The 16,079-nt window shown below is 40.9% G+C and overlaps 1 protein-coding gene across 2 annotated transcripts in view; it reads right to left on the bottom strand.

The window, feature by feature from the left end:
- cdk5 (cyclin-dependent kinase 5) overlaps positions 1–16,079 on the bottom strand; it is a 299,214-nt gene that overhangs the window by 18,009 nt on the left and 265,126 nt on the right. Inside the window, exon 11 of one of the 2 annotated variants that reach the window (XR_007935240.1) lies at positions 11,269–11,383. The exons of the other annotated variant lie outside the window; for it this stretch is intronic. The gene's annotated coding sequence lies outside the window, so the exon portion shown is untranslated. The remainder of the gene's footprint in view (positions 1–11,268; positions 11,384–16,079) is intronic. 2 annotated transcript variants of the gene reach the window in all.

The raw sequence follows: 16,079 nt of genomic DNA on the forward strand, positions 1-16,079 counted from the left end.
AGGAAGGAGCTAGTAAGTTTGTCGATGGTTTAGACAAAATAATTAAGGATGAGGGTTATCTCGCAGAGCAGATTTTTAATGTGGATGAAACAGAGTTATATTGGAAGCAGATGCCAGGACACACTTACATCCACAAAGAAGCCAAAAGCATGCCGGGATTTAAAGCACACAAGGATAGACTGACTCTGCTGCTTGGCGGGAATATCGCAGGGTTCAAGCTGAAGCCCTTCTTAATTTATCATTCTGAAAATCCACATGCATTTAAGAATGTGAACAAGCACACTTTGCCAGTTTATTATAGATCAAACTGTAATGCCTGGATGAACCAGGCTTTATTTGAGGATTGGTTCAGTAATTGTTTCATTCATCAAGTGCGTGCTGTTTGGAGAGAGGAATTCCCTTCAAAACTTTACTGTTGCTCAATAATGCGCCTGGACATCCACGTCACTTAGCTGATCTCTATCCCAATGTGAAAGTGTTTTTTTTTTTTGCCCCCAAACACTACTCCACTTATTCAACCGATGGACCAAGGTGTGACTGCTAGATTAAAGGCAAACTATCTCAGAACTACCTTCGCCCAAGACATAGCTGCTATAGATGCTGACCCAGAAATATAGCTACGCGACTTTTGGAAACAGTATAATATTCTTAAGTGTATAAAGAATCTTGCTACCGCATGGGACTCTGTCAGGGAAAAGTGTATGAATAGTGTATGGAAGAAGTGTGTCAAGTGAATACTTTTGCTGGATTTAACAGTGAACGAGAACTTGATGAGATTCGTGAAGAAATAGTGAAACTATCAAAAGACCTTTCATTGGAATGTGAAATGGAAGATGTCGAGGAGTTGCGAGACCGGGAATCAGGTGAACTTACGAATGAAGAGCTGATAGAATTGGAAGAAGAAAGAGTGGCGGAAGAAGAAACAAGAGAATTGGAGAAAGATGAAGAGGAGGAGGCGCCACAACGAATGTTCACCACAAAGGGATTGTCAGAAGTTTTATCTCTACTGAATAAACTCCTCGCCCATTTTGAAAAAATGGACCCAAACACTGAACGATTTGCGAGGATTGAACTGATGGCACGCGACACATTTCGTCCTTATTGCGAAATTTATGAAGAGGAAAAAAAAACAAACAATTCAGACGTAGCTCACTATGTTTATGAAAAGATGAAAAGAGCAACTCCTCCCATCACCCTGTCCGCAGCCTCGCCTGATGAAGGCGATATCGACAACCCGCAACCAAGCACCAGTGGTGCCAGGAATTAAGTGTATTTCTTATTTTTGTATGTTTTCCACATATTAAACCAATTGTACTGTAGTATGCCGTTTTTGACTTAGAAAGTAAGAAAATGTTGATAAAATATTACTTTAAGATGATTACAATATCATTACCCAGTCTAATATCCATCCATCCATTATCCAACCCGCTATATCCTAACTACAGGGTCACGGGGGTCTGCTGGAACCAATCCCAGCCAACACAGGGCGCAAGGCAGGAAACAAACCCTGGGCAGGGCGCCAGTCCACCGCAGGGCACACACACACACACACACCAAGCACACACTAGGGACAATTAAGAATCGCCAATGCACCTAACCTGCATGTCTTTGGACTGTGGGAGGAAACCGGAGCACCCGGAGGAAACCCACGCAGACACAGGGAGAACATGCAAACTCCATGCAGGGAGGACCCGGGAAGCGAACCAGGGTCTCCTAACAGTGAGGCAGCAGCGCTACCCACTGTGCCACCGTGCCACCCCCCAGTCTAATATTCTTACCTTAATTTAACATAGGCCGACTTACATCCAGATCAACTTACGACCAGTCAGTCGGAACCAATCACGGTCGTAAGTCGACGAGTACCTATATATAGAGAGTAGATATTTTCCATTGTTTTTATCATATTATTATTTTACCATTTTATAGGAAAATAAGTTTATGGGGGATTTGCATATTGAATCTCATTGTACTGTACAATAACAATAAAGGAATTAAATTCAATAGAAGAGAGTGCGTATTTACAGATAATGGTGACTGGCTTCTAAGTCGATGGAATAATTAAACATGTACAACGAAAATATTTCAATGTTCCTTAAAAGTTTTGAAGAATCAGTGTTTTAAGCTTACAGATGGCATGACATTTATTACTGAACTTATTGTGTGGCGATTGGTTACTTAGAGAGAAAAAAAGGAAGGACAGTAATTGGGGTTAGTAGGGTTGAAAGAGACAGTACTGCTGTAATAAGGGTCGTGCAAGTCCCAGCAAGCATCTTGCGGGAGCCAGGAACAATCACTGAACTGGGAGCCAGCTCATCTCCACCACTGTGCCTCCTTATTTAATACATGCCTTAATTCATTTCACATGAACATAATATCAAGTATACATGTATTTAAATTGTTCAGTGATATAATGAATGTAACATATTCTGTGTCCTGTCTGTGTAAGAGAAAGCCTGTTAAGAAGCACGTAATGATTCACACACATAGAAGAACACATAAATACAAAGAATTTAACGTGCTATTTTAGTTACGATGGGATCTGAGAAACTCTAGTAAATTAAACACTGATTTTAAGATTAGGTTTACAACGTTCTACTTTAATGACAAAATAAACTACGAGATTGAAGTGGACATTTTGACCTTTTTTCCCCCACTGTGTCCCTATTTTTTTTTCTTTTCTCTGTACACTAATACGCTTCCATATGACATTCAGACAGTGGGCAACGACTCGCCTTTTTACAGCAACTTTGATATATGACTACTTATTTATTTCGGGCTGTGTATGACTTTCTGAACTCGAGCTTTAGAGTTTCTCTGCACTCTCTATCACTCGATCAACTTCCTTTTGTTGTTTACACCACTGCTTAAGCCAATAAATAGTACATTTGTCCTTGCCTCAACTTCGCATTCCCTGAAATTCTTTTTTACACATGCTTTTTCCATTTTCTTCTAAATGAACACTGAACGGAAAGGGCTATTTATATTGATTTGTATATTAAAACATGCAAAATTCTGGGAAGATTTGAGGAGGGGCGGCAGGTGCGTGCACGAGCATTATTTTTCACACTGACCGGGATTTATGTAGTGGAAGTGCATGGAAGTTGGCTTACGCACAGTTTTGTGCATCTGAATTTTTTCCACAGACCATGTTTTAGTGTGAATTTTACACGCCGCATTATGAATGAGGCCCATGGACACAGAATTATAATCAAATGATTGCTTGTTTTTTCCCCCAGGGTGTTAGTGTAATGAGCTATTAGAATTCAAATGCTGCTCAGCTACCAAATTTGCTAATACGCCATAAAGGTGTGAACTTGAATGACCACTTACCACTGATGGACCACCAAGTCATGAAAATTGATAGGCAATTGTAGTATAAAAATCTCCAGATCTTCAAAATGTCATTTAAATGAGTGACAAAATATTTTCCATTTGCGAATACCTCAGTGGGTGTTTTAGGAATATTGAGAACTATATAATGACAGATCTGAAGCAAGAGTTCAGATAGCTATTCTCAAAGATGTAATTTTGCTTGACTTATCATTCCAATCAAAATGCATGAAAAGTTCAGGGGAAATTTAATACAATATTGTGGATTTTGCCTTTACTCTTGACAAAGAATACTATTTTTAACTTTCCAACCAGAACTACTTCCTCTTTTATTATGTAGGGTATTTCAGGAGAGGAATAGAAAGGAAAAAAAATGTGGATTAGAAAATTGAATGCTGCAAAAAATTTGCACTTCCACAGATTTGCAGCAGGAATGGCCATGGGACACGGCAGAAAATATAATGCAGATTATTTGATTAGAAGAACTAATAATCACTGCAGTGGAATTACTCACCTGTAATACGCTGCACATGACACAAAATAACCAACGAGTAAACAATAACTAATGGCAATAATGCTAAAAAAAAAAAAAAAGATATCGTCACTTTCTGTTCTGTTTTGACAATGTCAAAGATAAGACAGCGGTCTGCAACTAGAATCAATCTCTCAGCAAAGTTTTTTTCCACAGAGAATTTGCTTGATTTGCTAGTTCATTGTGTTGGTGGCTTAAACTTTTGTCCAGCACCTCATGATGGTTTAGAAAGCCAGCTTGACATCTGTTCTGTCCCTTGCAAGCAAGCTAGTTGAGACACCCAACCCTCCACTTCATCAGTTATCTAGTCATATGCTCAAAATGTGCAAAACACATCTAATTCTTTGCTAAAATACTCATACTTCTGCCTGTCTTGTTGGCATCTGTGTCTACCTGTCAGTAAACATTGTGCGCTCTCTCTCTAACTCTCTGACTTCTATACAAGATAAAGCTCTTGATCCATTGACACACTAACCACAGATTACATACAGTATATATATTATGATTTACATTGTTTGTAATGGTCCTTTTAATTATCTGTATCAGTCTGTATGATGTGTGAGGCTACTTATTTAATAACTGTTACCAGCATAGTAAGTACGCAACACATATTTTGCATCCAGTGTTCTTAAAAGCTTCTTGAATCCTCCTACCTGCACATTATAGGTATGTACATCACAAGGGCTGGTGGCAAGGAAAACCCTGTAAGGGGGTATTTGAAATTCTGAGGAGAGTGTGTCATTTTGGTGGAAGCAGGGCCATTGTAACAGAGCTGTTGCAACTACCCTGCTATCCAACACTTTCACTTTCAGTCTCTATGAGGAGAGAATAAATATCTTGCTATTACAATTTGGCATTACAACATTGTATATATTTTTGTTAGTAATTGATATTATCCTATTACTAACTTATACTTCTGAAATAATGGTTGTCTATTTCACTGCTCCCAATAATCTCAAAATCACCAAGACAATATATTTATAAATGTTAGCACAAAATGAACACATTCTATGTTGAATATCCATTAGTGTCTTTAGGAAGATCAATTTGCCTGCTAAACAAAAAACTAAACTCAAAATTAAAAAATGGCCAGTAATACTGTGCAGTTATCTGACAACTGACAAAGTTCAAATATTCTCAGTTCAGTAAACAAAAGTGTGTTTTGCAATATAGTAAGTCACTGCAGCTGCTATATCCTTCCACCTGCTGTTTGCCTGTATACAACAAATTAGAGAACATTTTATGGAATTTTGCTTAGCAGGGCCCTGCTTTTCTGGGAAAAAAGAAGGGCATGTTGCAGGCACTGAATGTGCATGGATGGTTTCTTCATATGCATCAAATTGTTTTATCTTTAGATGTTGTACCCAAACCATTTCCAAACAGCAGAGTTAATTCTGTCTATTTTAAACTCTTCCTCTTCTGACCCACACTTAATTTTTTTCTCATGCTCATCACAGATATGTAGACATGTTTAGAAAAAAAGTTGGAAATTTTACCAACTTTATTTAATGTTCAGAAGATGCGAAAATAAAAAAAGTTCTGAACATTGCAATATTGACTTTTGCATATTTATTTTTTTTAAATATCAATTTGACATATTGCCATATCCTATAACCCAGTAACAAAAAACTAGCAACAGGTCAAAGAGCATGGGTCCTCCAGAACGGCAACGTCATAAAACGCACATCCATAGGCACAAAAGAATGGATAAAAGAAAACAATGAAGTGTGTTAGACTGGACATCAAAGAATCCATACATATCTTGATCCAATTAAAAATCTTTGGAAAAAGAAAAAATCTATTTGCACAGTTTTAATTATTTCTAAAGGTACTGTACATGATATACCCATAATGCAAGGGTAACAATAATGTTGACTACAGCATAACAAATTGCTAGGAGTTTAGGAGTGTTTCAGTCTATTAAAGGACAATCTGTGTTGCATTTTCTGATGAACTGGAAACGCATTATTATTTTTCCATAGTTAAAACAATGGGAAATAGTTTAATAATATTCAGCCTTTGCTTTATGACATATTTTCAGGAATGGATTAGAATCAGATACAGAGGAATGACACTCACAAATCCGTACTTGCATCAGATGCTAAAAACAGAGTCACATTCTGGACTTATATAAACGACATGCCAGCCACAAAGTTATTTAATCTTTTCAAACAAATAGTTTTTCTCCCCATGCATCCATCCATTTATTTATTATCAAATCTGCCTTTATCCACCAGAGCAGTAATACTTCATATAGTATTGCTAATAAAAAGCATTACTTTTCAGAATATTTTAATTGTTACAAATTTTGCAAACTTGTTGGTACTATAGATCTAATTCATTCTAAGTATCAGTCTCTGGAGCTCTTCTCTGAACACTGATCACATGTTAATGCTTTCTTCTTTAGTCATGGAGTTATTTGTTAAAACATTTCGTCATTGAGCTTTGTTTCACTGTGGTTCACAAACCAAAATTATTTCAACGCAAAGAGCCTCAATACTGTTCACAAAAAGCATTTGAAATAGTGGTCATTTGACAAACTGGGTCACTTTAATGTCAATTTTCAAAATATTTTCCTATGGCCTTTGAATGCCAAGTTTATTAATTTATTGTCAGAAGGTGGGCTGTTTTGCTGTCCTTACTTTGTAAATTTTCATCCCAGTTGGGAGTTCCTAACTTGTTTCTTTCTTTGCCCATGGAAAATGTTGTGCACTCAAAAGTAAAAAGTTGTTGCACACATCTAAAAGAAAACATTGGTTAATAGTAGGCTACTAAGAATTGGTTTAGAAATAGGTTTAATTTTTATCCTTTTTATTTTAGTTTATATTTCATTCTTTTTTCATTTTATTTTTTATTTTATTTAGAAATTTTTTTTCCAGGAATTTTAGTTTATAATGTTGCTAATCACTTGATCTAAACCAAAGTATATGGTTCACATATAAATTTCGGTTCAATGTATGCATTTCCAAATCAATTATTTTTCCTGGAAAGTAATGTTAAAAAACACTGAGAATGTATTAAAGAAGTGTACTATATATCAATAGTGTGGCTATATAATTAGATAATAGGTGACATAATGTCTGTTGAGAGACAACCATTGAGTAACAGAAGGGTGAATGTTACTGAACTGGACAAGATGCACTTGGTCTCCCTCTGTCATTAATAAAGACTCATTTTATATAATCGAATGTGTCAAGCGCTGATTACACCTGCTGTTCCTCATCACTCCCAACTACTCAATCAAAGATGATAAAGAAATATTAAGATATTCAACACTCAGCCATTTGTCCGTCCACCCATTTTCTGAATAATTTTTTCCTTTGAAGAGCATGTATCAAATGCAACAAGTGGAGGGTAATAATCATACCAAATGTATGGGCAGTTTCTTAGACATAGAGCCATGGTGACACACTTCTTTGGAAAGACTTTTCCACAGTGCATTTCCAGGAAAATGTTACCTTGCCAATGATTTGTCCTGCCAGATCTGAAACATACTGTACTCAGTGTATTCTGATTTCAGTAAATTACTTTAGGTAAAGAAAATTGCAAACACTGTACATAATTAGAACCTAGCATAGCACAGTGGTTTTCAATACTGCATTACAACTCCAGAGAAAAAGGTCTAACCTTAAATTGGTTTGTGTGGAATTCACATGATATCCTTGTCAGTGCAAAAATGAAATACAATAGAAAATATGAACTGTTATTTCAGGCTGTGGAATACCGGGGGTGTACAGCTCCCCAAACCCGGACACAAACAGGCTTAGAGACACAAGTCCAAGGCAACACACGTTTATTTCTCATGGGGCAGCGCTTTATCCCGCTCCCCACTACAGAGCACAGTATAAAAGCACCAGCTGCGATGCTCAGTCCCTTCTTCTTTCTCTCTGCCGCTTCCACTCGTCTCCCAGCAAGCTTTGTCCTCCATATCCTCTCCAGGACTCTGACTCTCCGAATGGAGTGAGGCGGTTCCTTTCATTCAGCACCTGGGAGTACTCCAGGTGGATCATTGGGATTACCTGGAATCATTCCCAGGTGTGGTGGAAATCCATCAAAGGGCTCTGTAGCTCCCCCTGGCAGCCCCCATGGAACCCAACAGGGCTGCATCAAACTCTAACTCCGAGCGTGCCTTGCAGGAATCCATGGTGCCACAGCCACCCAGGAAGGCTGCTCTCTTGCGTCCCAGGGGAGGTATTGCCTCAGTGATGCTCTATCCCCCAGTCATTCAATTCCATTAGTGTCCCGGCTGGGTAATGACCTTGGCTGCCCGTCACAATGCCCCTCCCTCAGATGAGTCTTGTGGTGTGAAGCGTCCTGTCTTGCCAGATGGCGAGCCAATCTTGTCTGGACCACGGTTTCATCCTATAAAAGACAAAAGGAGGACGGGGAGGTGCTGCGCTGACGCACTCTCCGGGTGTATATGGACATTCTTTTAGGACAGTGCCTCCACCCGTGGCCGACTCTATGGCAATCGTAACACCTCTGCTCCCCTCTTTGCACCTGCGCCCTGTGGGGTTGAAGACACCGCAGGAAGCCCTGCTTCACCCTATGCTCAACTGAGGTCAGGTCGTCTTTCTGCCCCCGCTGACAGCGACCCTCCACCACACATGTGCTGTACTGTTTGGTGACCCGGTTTCCTTTTCCACGTCCCCTGTTTGTCCTGGGGTGAAGTGACAGTCTGGGTCTCTCTATGACAAAGAAATCCCCCATGCTGTCTGTACCCCTTTTGACATGAGGGGGATCATCGGCGGTGTCTGAGGTGGGGTGGTTTGGGTGCCGGCACAGACAAGCTGGCCCCTTATACGTGCCTTAGCCATTACAGTGTGATCAGCCAATCCACCCATGTCTCCGGTCAGACTTGCAGCTACTCATTTCCCCTCTGTCACATCTGGGAACAATTCGCTTGGAATTCCAGTATTATATATGGCACAGGAACCACTCACCTGTACTGCTGCATCTATATGGATGGAGAGTCATGCACTCCTGCATCACCTTCAGTGATGCCCCAGCCATTTTCTCCAACCTCTCCACTGCTTGCTTTAATAGCCCGATTGCCTGCAACTGGCACTGTGTGGGCTGGAGAACTTTCTCCAGCTAAAGTACAGCTGACAGCAGTTCAGTTAATGCAGTCGGTGGTAGACTCAGATGTTGCTCATTCTTACCTGCCGGCTGAGAGCCATTGTGCCTGTGCAGCTCATGTGGAGGCTTGTCAGGTCCTCTTTGGGCTTGGGATTCAGGCACCGTCTGCAACCAATCATTGGTGGGAATCCGACATACACCGTCTAATCCCTTGCCTGCTTTGTGGAGGGTGGTCTGGTCCTCCACCATCCTCTGCTCCCTTTGACTGGCCCCTATGAGGAGTTGAGACTCCAGGTGATCCTCCTCAAGCCTTCGTTTTCCAGTGAGCAGCGATTCCCTGTCTTCATCTGTTGTCTCCTCTGAAGTTGCCTCACCGTTGCTCCATGGGTTGGAGTGAATTGGCCAGAGACGTGGATCTGGGCAGTCCCCTTCTAGGAAGTACGAATAAGGGACAGACAGGTAAACTTCCCAGGGCACACTGCTGCTGGGCACAACACTTACTTCCCCTCTTCTGCTGGTACGCCGACTCGGGTGTCCATGATGTCGGCGCGTGTCTGGGAGACCGCTGCTTTCGGGGCTCACCTGGCCTTTTTCTTCCCCATCAGATTGGGAGTGGCGCTTCCATGAGTCTTTGGCGGTTTTTGCTCTCTCTCTTTTTTTTTTTTTCCTTTCCGCTTCAGTGCATGCTGCTGTGCTGCTTCTGTGTGTGTGTGTGTGTGCGCTCGTGTATCGGGTTGGCCACCAAGAATATTTAAATCGGGTCTCCTGACAGCTGATGGCCAGGAAGTCCCATCTGGGATGCAACTTGTGGAATGTGGGGGCGAACAGCTCCTAAAACATGGACACAGACAGGCACAGAGACACAAGTCCAAGGCAACACACGTTTATTTCTCATGGGACAGTGCTTTCCTCGCTCCCTACTACAGAGCACAGTATAAAAGCACCAGCAGTAATGCTCAGTCCCTTCTTCTTTCTCTGCTGCCTCCACTCCTCTCCCAGCAAGCTTTGTCCTCCACCAGCTCCCCCAAAAACTGACAGAGACAAGTTCTTTTACACATAAAGGATTTTATTAAATTGTGGGAAACTGTTCCCTTTTGTTTCATACTACCCAGCACAGTACAAGCAGCACCAAAAATAAAGCACACAACTCCTCTTCTGCTTCTCTGTATCAGTTTCTCCTTCTGCCTCCACTCCTCCTCCTCCAGCAACCTTCATCCCCCTTCCTCCTGACTCTGGCGCCCACAGCAGTGGGCTTCTTTTATCCTGCACCTGGGAGTATTTCCGGTAAACCGTTAGCATAGTCCAGAAATAACTACTGGGTGAGGAGGAATCCCAACGAAATATGGCTCTGCACAGCACCCCCTGGCAGCACCCATGGAACCCAACAGGGCTCTGCCGAGCTCCAAGGTACCAATTTAACAAACCAATGTTCAACCCCAACCTGAAATAAAAAGACGAGAGCCAACAACAAGAGCAAATCTTTACAAACAACAAAGAAGGAAGAATGTCCTTTTCCCCTGATGTAAATGTTTATTCTAAAATGTTTTAATTACATCTTATCGTATTATATAACCTTGACATACAGAAAAATCTGTATGTGATATCGGGACAGCTTAGCTATTAGCTAAACAAATGGGCCCGATGGACTGAATGGTGGTCTCTCGTTTTTTTCAAATTTCTTATGTAGTTATTATTTTGGTCATAAGAACTAAAGGCTAATCTCACCAGATGTTAAATATTAGCGGTTCTGTATTTCAAAAAGGCACGAAATATAAGCAGGCAGTGCAAGATGGTCACAATGGTACGATGGTCCAGTCTCATTAATTTATTCACATAAACATGTTTGCTTTATGCATTCTCCTCAACATGTCATTTTAAAGTATTTTAAAGTTTTTTCCATGCTAAGCCACACAAGTCAGCCATCAAGTCCTCCAGAATGGAACACCTATATATAAAATGGTCAGTTATAGCCTGGAGTTAAATTAAGTGTCATTTCTTTCAGTTGTAATAATCATGTAATCTTTTTGTGGCAGTGACAGAGATAATGTGAGCTATCAACTACACTAATGAAGTGACAGTTGCTTTCCTTGTAGGAGAATGACGTGGGTTTCCTGAAGAGCTGATCAGAGAGCACAATACTCTTTCCAAGCATACTGGAATACTTACTTTACTTACCTACATACTTTTATGTGAACATTTTTTTGAGATGTTCAGAGAAAAGTAGTAAAAAAAGCTGTTGACTTCACCACATTCAGGTCAACAACAATTTTTAAGCTTCACACAGACTACTCTGTGAAACTGTGGACTCAAAGAAATGCCACACTCACCCTATTCACCAGATTTGATCTTTGCTGCTGCCACATGTCCCCAATCTGAAGGGCTACCTCTATGGACAAGTGCTCTGCCAATGATGAAGATGTAAAGTCAGCTACAGAAGAGTGGCTGCACAAGGAACACAAAATGTTAGATGCAAATATTAGAAGAGTGTCAGTGTTCATGAGGATTATGTTGAAAAATAAAACTTTTCCGGCTTTACTGGCGTTTACCATAATAGGTCATGTTTAAATCATTTTTGATAACCGCTCATGAAAAAATCTTCATTGGGACATTCTTTGTTTTTTTTTCTTTACTACTACAAGGATAGAAGAAGGGGCCTGAGTTGCCTCGAAAGCTTGCATATTGTCATCTTTTTAGTTAGCCAATAAAAGGTGTCATTTTGCTTGGCTGTTCTCTACATTCATAATGGCTAACACGGTACAACACCCTAGTACTAAGGATAGTCAAAAACACTCATCCAAAGTAAAATTCTGAATTTTTTTTCTTTTTTATATTTAGGCTTAAAGTTCAAAGATGCAGCTAGAATATGTAAAATGCATAAATTCAAAGAAATATTGGGCATTTTTAATTATCAGAATGTTTTAGGTAAACAGCGGAGAACATGTGATGCCTAGTGGTGTATGGCTGTGTTGTAATGAAATCTTTACATTCTCCTTGCTTGACTCTGTATTTTTGTCACTTTCCTCATTATTTTTTTATACTAGCCAACCCGTGGCGTACCATACACCGCATAATCAGGCCGCTTTTTTAATGATTTTTAAGCACAGGGAAAAAATTAACTTTTGAAAAATCCGGAGGAGAGGGGAAGGACGCCCATTACGCCCCATCCATCATGCTAGTCTGCTGATTTCTCGTTCAGTAACCTGTGAGTAGTGATGGGCAGGGTGAAGCCTCGCGAAGCATCAACACGTTTGAAGCTATTGTGTCGGAAATCGTATCGAAGCTTCGAAGCATTTGACACTCACCTCTCTCGTGACACCTCCAGGCCATTTTCATTAACGTTACAGAAACTTATGATACACTTCAATGACGTCTGTTAAAAGTCGTATTGCTTTTATTTTTTCGTAGCTACATACTGACAACGAAGAGAAGGGTTCGTCAGCAGCTTCTAGTGTCTGATGTCTCAAAATAAGACGCCTCACCTCATGCATTCCCGGCTCTTTCAATTAGTATTTACTTTTGCACTGTATCATTATAATCGCTCCTGTTATTAGTATTATAATTAACCCTGATCTTTTCTTGAGATCACATTTAATAGCATTAAATGTTTTCTTTGGTCTGTCTTAATTAAAACGGAGTAGACAGAAAATAAAGGTTTATCCCTGTACTTTGCCATGATATAGGTAAGCACATTTGAGAAAGAAAATGTGAAATCCTTAAATCACAGATGTCATTATTCGATCAAGTATTAAAATCTGCAGTGCTTCGAAAGCTCGACACAGTGTGGAAACCTTAGTATCGAGCGGCCCATCACTACCTGTGAGTCACGTAGAGTTTTCATTGTTGTTTGCGATTCTGGCCGCTTTTCGCGTACTGAGTTGTTCCGGAGTCACAGTTGAGAAACAGTTTTTTAATGTCTTTTAAGCACAGGGGAAAAAATGAACATGTGGCCCTGTGCATTCTTTAACTGCCTTGTGGCGCTGTAGTAGTACGGCTGCTTTACAGTAAGGAGACAGTGGAAGATTGTGGGTTCGCTTCCCAGTTTCTCCCTGTGTGGATAGCAAATTATCCGCGACAAACAAACTGTTTTACACACTGCAAACCAATCCGCGCCGCTTTTTCAATGTTTTTTAAGCAGAGGGAAAAAAATGAACATTTGGAAAATCCGTAACGCTGCTTTCAGTAAGTACAATGCACACGCGTTTAATTTGTCAGACACTTTTTGCCAGCTGTCTTTTCTGGTTTGGGCCGCTTTTGCAGTGTTTTATCTTGTGTACTGTATATTATATCTTGAAATCCTTCGAGTTGCTAATTAACTAACTAACACCCACCCACTCAGCTTGTGTGAAAAAAATGCGCTGGTTCTTTCATCATTTTGTTGCAGCTTATCAAAGACTTGCTGATCATGTTTTGTAGACTCAATATATATTGGCTTTTCACTCAGCGCGAGGGCGCGCATTCATCTCGGATTATTACATCTTGTTAGACTAATCTGCTACACGGCTGCGTTTGAAAAACTGATTTATCCCGGATGAGTTTCACCGGCATTAATGATTAGGAATCTGGTTGGAACAAAACCCTGCAGCCACAGGGGTTCACCAGGACCGAGTTTGGCAAACACTTCTGAACAGAGACGAAACCGACTCAGGTGAGGAGTGGGGGCGGGCAAAGTAGTTGGAGCTATTGATTATTCAGTGTTGTTTGCCTGGGTGTCTGATCTGCTCAACAGGATTATAAATAAAAGGAAAACAATGTGAAGGCAATGTCACAGATGATCCTGTGGTATAGCGGGTCCACAGCTCCCCTTCAAAAGCCCATTTTTAAATAAATAATCATCGCATTCACAGTGTAGCGAGGGGCGTGGAAGTGTGGCTGAAACGGTTTCAGGGTAGACTCGTGCTTCGGGCATTTCTCCCCTGTGCAGTGTCTGAGCGAGTGAGTGAGGAGAGAGAGAGAAAGCTGGTATGTTAAGAGTGAGCGAGAGCAGGCTCGAAGGCAATGTGTTCCTGTGGTATAGCGGGTCCATAGCTCCCCTTCAAAAAGCCATTTTTAATCAGGCGACTGACAGTAGTGGAGTCAGGCACAGAGAAGGTCAGCTGCAGAGAGAGCGTCTCGACTGTTGCAGGGCCTGAAGCAGGTGAGACGCTAATGAAAAAGAGGCACAGGGCTTATTGGTTTTTAAAGACTGCTTCCTTCATTGTGTTTTAACTTCAGTTTTAAAGGATTGCGCGGCTCTCTCTTGCGCTGCCTGTGTGTGCCTCTATCTCTCTGCGGCGCTGCCTCTGTGTGTGTGCGCGACTCTCTCTCGTGTGCGCTTGTGTGTGCTTGTGTGTGTGTCTCTCTCTCTCTCTCTCTCTCTCTGGCGTTGCCTCTGTGTTTGTGCGTGTCTCTCTCTCTCTCTCGCGCTGCCTGTGTATGCCTCTGTCTCTCTGGCGCTGCCTCGGTGTGTGCGCGGCTCTCTCTCTCGCGCTGACTGTGTGTGCCTCTGTCTCTCTCTGGCGCTGCCTCTGTGTGAACCAAGATTCTACTGAGGTTGACTAATGAAAAGTCAACGTGGCTCAGAGCTGCAAGTGGACTGTGGCACAGACAAACAGAAATGACGACATGTTTTTCGAGGCGTCGCGTCCGAGTTGGTGGGCGTGACTGTGATTTTTTCGTCGTATCCAATGGTCTAAGAGTTGGTGGGCATGGCTCCTTCTGGCGTGCTTTCCATGGTCGGCTACTTGTCTTCTGGCTTAGTGAATTATATATATAGATGTTACAAGCATATTGTTATTCCAGCTTTCCTGTGAATGAAACATCCAGCCACAATCTTATACTGTGAACCAGGCAAACTATTTATAAATTCTAGTGTTCCCAAATTTATAAAGACTTTTGCTAAAGGCCACATTGATGCTCTCCACACGAGTCTAAATACCTCTTTCAAAAAGTTTTCATGATCCGAGATTTGAAAAGTTAGTAATTAAAGTTGGGCGCCCATACCCTTGCTTTGTTTCAGACCTGTGTGGAGTGATATAATGCTGAGATTAAATTGTTGCACACTAAGGTATAAGATTTTTGGATTAAATTGACTGAAAAGGAGGACAGAGAAAACAGGGATAATACTAGAATTATCAGGTTCCTGGAGGGTGCTAAGAAATGGAGCGTACCACAGTTTCTTGTGTGCCAATGGCTGATATGGTCTCTGAATTTGCCGAACTTCAAACCTAATGTTAAGAGAGCTCATTTGATCACTGAAGGGAAAAACACCGGCGTACCGTTATTTTGAATATATTTGGGATATATTGATCGACAGGTAAAGAAGGTATCAAAGCATGCTCTTCAAGGAACAAAAATGATTTTCTTTCCTGATAACTGTGTTCAAATCACACAAGCCCACAAGGCAAAGTCTCTGTCTCCTAAAAAAATTCCCATGAAGCGGGTATTTACACATTTTTTTCTGCTTTGCAGAGGTGTGCCTCTCCTACATGGAGACTCAACAGCGAGAGCCTTTGAAGCAACTTCTTCTATGAAATTTCTGTTTCAAGCTGACTGCTATAATATAACTGGTGTCACTTCTTCATTTTGGAAAAATGTATCTGCTGGTTCGGGCAGTTGCAGTCCGATCATACATTTACCCTGCTAGCCTTATGGAGTTGTTGTTTTATACTGCATATAAGAAGCATTTATCTGTAATTTGCAAGAGATTGGGGTTGGCCTGAATGTTAGAGGTTCTTTTTTGACATACCTAACCACTTGCACTCTACATGCTGGAGTTACACTCTGTCTTGCCACTTCATTCTTATCTTTAGTCTTTTCTTTCTTAGGGTTATTCACAAATGAGCATTTTTCTAGCACTTTAGTACTAGACCAGAATGCTTCAAAACCCCTTGTATAGTTATTTCCCATTGTCTTTAATGACACCAGTCACACCAAAGTGTTTTAGCAGTGATCAGTTCAGAACATTCCTGCAAGGAGCAGTTTTCTAATGTGTTCAGACAAAGTATTGTTCCTTTGAAACCAGTGTTAATGCTCGTAAAAAATAAACATTTTTGAAATATTGTTACAGAAAGCCACTGCCTCTTCTGGTTGAGCCTAGAATGAATCTGCTCATCAATAAGTAAAGAAAAAGAAACACCACATGCATCAGTCTTTTAGTGAC

The sequence above is a fragment of the Erpetoichthys calabaricus genome, chromosome 6, assembly GCF_900747795.2.
Source record: "Erpetoichthys calabaricus chromosome 6, fErpCal1.3, whole genome shotgun sequence".
NCBI classification, from domain to species: domain Eukaryota; kingdom Metazoa; phylum Chordata; class Cladistia; order Polypteriformes; family Polypteridae; genus Erpetoichthys; species Erpetoichthys calabaricus.